Source organism: Dipteris shenzhenensis, chromosome 8 (assembly GCF_047967505.1).
Source record: "Dipteris shenzhenensis isolate YYH24624 ecotype China chromosome 8, Dip_SZ_1.0, whole genome shotgun sequence".
Taxonomy (NCBI): domain Eukaryota; kingdom Viridiplantae; phylum Streptophyta; class Polypodiopsida; order Gleicheniales; family Dipteridaceae; genus Dipteris; species Dipteris shenzhenensis.
Window position 1 is genome coordinate 17,154,847 of NC_141603.1, and position 6,219 is coordinate 17,161,065.

Here is a 6,219-nt window from a genome sequence, read left to right on the forward strand (position 1 = left end):
GTGGAGGTTGAAAACAAGTTTCCTCTTCTTAGTTATGAAAGCCAAAAGCACTCTTGTGTACAAAGAAATAGAAGAAACCTATATGTGGGTCTCAAACCAAACTCAGCTAATTAAGGTGGCATACTAACTGAGCCACGAACTAGAGTACATAAGGATAGCTATCATCTAGCTATTATTCATGGGTGATGTACCAACCGCATCTGTAGCTAACAAGTCGGTGAAATAAATGCACAACGGTCACCCTGGCATATCACAAGTGGAGCTCGATATCTCAACACTGCCCCTCGAGCTCAATCCCAATTCCTACACACCAAGCAGGTCTCTAAACTTGCGCAGCTTCTCTGCGCCCAATGCCTTCATAAATATGTCAACTACTTGATCCTTTGTGCTGACATAAACTAGATCAATAAGACCTAGTAAAACCTTCTCCTGCACATAGTGATAATGCACCTCAATGTGCTTTGTTCTAGCATGATAGACTGGGTTATTTGCCAAGTGTATACTGCCCATGTTGTCACAATAAATGACAACTGGCCCATTTGTAGACTGATGCATATCATAAAGTAGCTTATCCAACCAAGCTACCTTACATGCAGCCATTGCTGCACACCTGTACTCAGCCTCTATGCTCGATAAGGCAACTGTAGGTCATTTCTTGCTGCTCCAAGAGACTACAGCACTCCCAAAAGAGAACACATATCCATTGGTAGATCGTCTATCAAAAATACTACCAGCCCAATCAGCATGTGTATCCATGCAACTGTATCTGAACCCGAGTCTCATAAAATAGTCCATACTACAATGTGGACTTCACATACCTCAGTATGCATCTAGCTGCACCCAAATGCAGTTTCCTTGGAGCCTGCATAAATTAACTTACCAATCCAATAGCATAGCTCAAATTTGGCCTGGTAATAGTCATATAAATCAAACTTCCTACTATGCGTCTCTACATAGTAGGGTCTTCCAGAAGCTCACTTGCATCTGTGCTCAGCTTCACATTCTGCTCTAAAGGAACTGAAATAGGCTTACAGCCTGTCATCCCATATTTGGACAGCATGTCCAATCCATACTACCTCTGCAAGAGCCGTATCCCACTTGGTGATCTAATCACCTCAATGCCCAAGAAATAATGCAGCTCTCCCAAGTCCTTCATCTCAAACTTCTACTTCAATAGCATTTTCACATGAAAGATATCTTCATCACTATCACCTGTGATGATCAAATCATCAACATAATTGACAAGCAGCATAATACCTTTCTCTGTTTTCTCACATAAAGTGAGAAATCTACCTTGGAAATCTGAAAGCCAATAGTGACAAGATACTATCCTATCTTGTCAGACCATGCTCTAGGTGCTTGCTTCAAGCCATATAAGGCTTTCTTCAACTTGCAAACAAACTCACGATGAACAGCATGAACATAACCTGGTGGCTGCTCCATAAAGACCTCTTCTTACAAATCACCACATGTAAGAAGGCATTCTTTACATCCATCTGATGTAAAGACCATCCCTTTGATGCAGCCATAGCAATGACTGCTCTTACGGTTGCCATCCTTGCAACCAGACTAAATGTTTCTTCATAATCAATGCCATATGTCTGTGCATACCCCTTGACAACTAATCTTGCCTTGTATCAGTTCACAGAACCATCTGCACTGAGCTTCACCTTATAGACCCACTTACTCACCCACTTACAGCCAATTGCATTCTTGTCTTTAGGCTAGCATTTGCTTCCAAGGCATCCATTTCTTCATCCATGGCTTTCTCCCATTTTTCTTTTCCCATGGCTTGCTCAAAAGAAGTGGGTTCTGGTTCATGTATCACTTTGACCATATAGGCATAGTGAATGGCTGTAAATCCATCATATTTCAGCCTATCCACAAGATATCTAGCTCTGTAGACCTGCACAAAATAGGCTCACTACCAGGTGCTCTCAAAACATCCCTTGTTTTCCTTACTTCAGGTGTAACAGCAAAAGGAATACCCAACTCATCATCAATGCTCTATTCTGAGCCACTGGATTCACCATCCACATAAGAGTGACCTGCATTCACATCAAACATGGGCTGATCTACCTTCTCTTTTCCTTTTCATGATACCTGCATACCACTATCTGCATTTCTTTGAGGAGATTCTCTTGATCTCAATCTGCCTGTATATGGTGAAGTATGTGAACCATTACTAGAGGACACTATAGGTCCACTAATATTTTGTGATTGCTGCTGTGAATTCTGTGCAGCATTACCATTTTGTGCATCTACATCATCAATCACATTTACTGGTTTATACCAGCTGCTCATCTCATCAAAAACAACATCTCTGCTCACTGTAAACTTACAAGTAGAAGGGTTATTACATCTATATCCTTTTTGCTGTAGAGAATAACCAATAAAGATGCACTTCTCAGCTTTTGGATCCAACTTGGACCTCAACTCATCTGGAACATGAACATAGGCAATGCAACCAAAAATTTTCAAATGAGAAATATCTGGTTTCCTACCAGTATACATCTCCTCTGGCGTCATGCCATGTATTGCTACAGTGGGAGTCCTGTTCATTATGTAAACTGCTCTAGCAACTGCTTCAACCCAATAATAATCTGGTAGGTCTTTTTCATTTAGCATGGCCCGAGATACCTCTCCAATATGCCTGTTTTTCCTTTTTGCAAGTCCATTTTGCTATGGGGTATGACTGCATGAATATTGTTGCTTTATGCCATGCTCCTGCAGGAACCTTGCAAACTCATTTGAGAGGTACTCTCCCCCTCCATCTGACCTTAGGCATTTTATTTCCAGGCCTCTTTCTTTTTCAACCATACCTTTAAAAGCTTTGAAGTGCCCAAACACTTCACTTTTCTTTTTCATAAAGTACACCCAAACTTTTCTACTATAGTCATCAATAAAAGTGACAAAATAATGACAGCCTCCAATAGATGCAGCTTTAGTAGTCCACACATCAGAGTGGATTAATTCCAATGGCTTCTTACTCTCTTGAACATGTCTAGGAAATGGTTTCCTTGCCTGTTTTCCAAATTGACAGGCCTCATATACCTTATGCATTTTTGCAACCTTGAATTTAGGCAATCCTGGAACAATATTTTTGGCTTGCATTGATTTAAGTCATTGTACATTAACATGACCAATGCGTTTATGCCTGATATCAATATTTGCAACTACACCGGCCCCATGTGTAAACATTGCTACACTCAATTTAGGCATGTCCGCATCTAACGTAAACATCCTGGCCTTCTTCTTTCCTTTTGCTATCAAGTGACCGTTATTTTTCATATCCTCAACAAAGCATCCATGAGGATTAAATCTGACATGCAAGCCTTGCTCAACCATTTGACCAACAAAAACCAGGTTCTTGGTGATATTCGGGACATGAAATACATCAAACAAGTATTTCTTTTTCCCATCCTGCATAGACAAAGGAATTTTACCAATTTGCATAATAGGATGTGCAGTATCATCACCAATCTCCACAAATCCTAGTCTTTCCATTTTCCTTGCATCCTGCATCCATTCTGCATGACATGTCATGTGGTTTAATGCACTTGAGTCAACATACCACACATCATTGCTTTCTTTTGCACTTGTCACAGAATTGGTCATGTGTTGCACCATAAACAAATGCTCATTTCTGTCATCACCCTATCTACTAGAGGATGTATAATTGCCTTGTTGCAATTTTCCATTCATACTGTCATTCTGCTTTTTGTAGCAGTCTTTAGCCATATGACCCATTTTACCACAATAGTAGCATTCAACATTGCTGTTTGCATCTTGGCCTCTCTGCCATCCACCACGACCTCTTTGGCTCCCCCTGCCTCTAAAGTTACCACTTCCTCCTCCCCAAAGGACTGGTTTTCTTGAGTTTGCTGCATGTTTTGATTTCTACCACGGCCTCCAGATCGGCCTCCTCTACCTCTGCCTCTACCTCTTCTAGCATTTGAGTAGAAGATAGTTTCTTTTGAAGTTCCTCCTAAAGAAGATGCACCACCATTTCTCTGCTCTTCAGAAATTAGAAGAGCAAACAACTCCTCAAAATCAGGAAATTTTTCACGGACGGCAATGGATGTCCGAAACTGTGCATGATCCTTTCCTAGACCATTCAAGGTCACAAAAACTAGATCATCATCTTCCACTGGCGACCCAATGGAAGCAAGTGCATCTGCAATTTTCTTCACCTTCATGTGGTAGTCATTGATGCTCATATTTTCTCTCTACACATTGTGCAACTCTTGCTTGAGCTGCATTTTCCTGGCTTGCGTATTTGTGCTGTACATTTTTGCCAAAGTATCCCATGCCTCCTTGGGCGTACTTGCATCCTGAATATGCACAATCATAGAATCTGAAATACTGATAGACAGCCAGTACATAACTTTTCTGGCTCTCTCATGCCATCCTTTAAATGCCTGCATTTCTTGTTGATTGGGAACATTAGGAAGAACTGGTTCTTCTTCATTTCCTATAATGAACTCCCAATAGCCTTTTCCCATAAGGAAATTCGGAGGAAATTCGTCATTCTAAACTTCCATGCTTGGAAGTTGTTCTTGTCAAGCTTTTTAGTGACAATCTCTGAAAGAGAATCAGACGCCATTATAGAACACTGCAAAATATTATGTCACTACAAAAAACACAGCTTCTGCCTCACAAGGGCAAATCTACAAAACTGACAAAAGTGGTATTTGACCACACAGTCACTTCCTAGTGGTGATTTTGCATGAATAGGCAAAGAGGATGATTCTGTAACTCCTAATATCTCTACGCATAGGCATATGATGCAATTTCTGTGGCAACTTTCCACTGACCTGTAGAGCAATGGTCGCACAGCAAAAATAGGGCCTTTTTCTCAGTGCTTGCAGAGAACTTTCACCTCCAAAACGGGCGCCGAAATGGCCTCAAAATGGGCCCTTTGGCCACATCATGAAGGGCATCTCAATCTGAGACAATGCACTCTTGCACTTTTCGACTGTGCTACTTGCAGAGATTTGCTCCCAAACTCGAAAAAGGAAAGCAACACTGGTCCTCTTACCAGGACACCGCAAACTTGGTTTGCTTTCTTGAGCTCCTTACCACGAACCAGGCTCTGATACCATGTGAAGATAGTGGGAGAGAAGGAAGGAGTCTCATTGTAGCTTTCTCACATACACAATGGGGGAATACACACAAAGGTGGAGGCTGAAAATAGTTTTCCTCTTCTTAGTTGTGAAAGCCAAAAGAACTCTTGTACAAAGAAATAGAAGAAACCTATATGTGGGTCTCAAACCAAACTCAGCTAACTAAGGTGGCACACTAACTGAGCCACGAACTAGAGTACATAAGGATAGTTGTCATCCAGCTATTATTCATGGGCGGTGTACCAACTGCATCTGCAGCTAACAAGTCGGTGACATGAATGCACAACGGTCACCCTGGCATATCACGAGTGGAGCTCGATATCTCAACAAAGAGATCCCTGTCTCAATTTTGGTAATGTTTTGCACATACAATAACAAGGATTTGTAAGTGCAAGGTCGATGGGCTGTGATTTTCATATACATGGAAATAATGAAGATCTTTTGGTTTGGACTAGCTTCAGTACCTTTGGTATTTCACTCTACTGTGCATGAACTTCTTTTCCATTAAAATACTGGATGCATTATGAAATATGCTCCACTACATAAAGCAAGTACATGAAAGTGGACTGATGGGATTTGATTGTTTGAGAACTAATTTTGCATCACTGCCTACCTGGCTTAATTCTTCGCATGGCTTCCTTCCTATTACTAAATGCTTTCTCTAATGGCTTACCCCATTTCCATAAATTTAAGGTGCCATGATTAAGAAGACTGTGAAACTCTTCTATCCTCAGATTATTCATGAAAAATGTGTGTGGCTTTGAAGTACAATACAGTGTCATGCAAAAGCCAAAATAAAAGTTTATTTCTATGCTCATATGATGTTAGGATAGATGGATAAAAGGTTAGGAAAATAATCCAAAAATTGAAGCTTCTTATGCTCCTTTTATTTGTTGTAAATAAGAAATAGATACATATATAGATAGATTTTGATCATCCATGTGCGAGGTAATACACATATAAACAGATTTCGTTCATCCATGTGAGAGGTAATGGATCTTTAGAGGTGCCTATAATGAGAAATATGATGCTTAGAGCCTATAGAAATGAGTAGCAACTTTCCCTACACCACACTTCTAGCCCTTTCATGTTT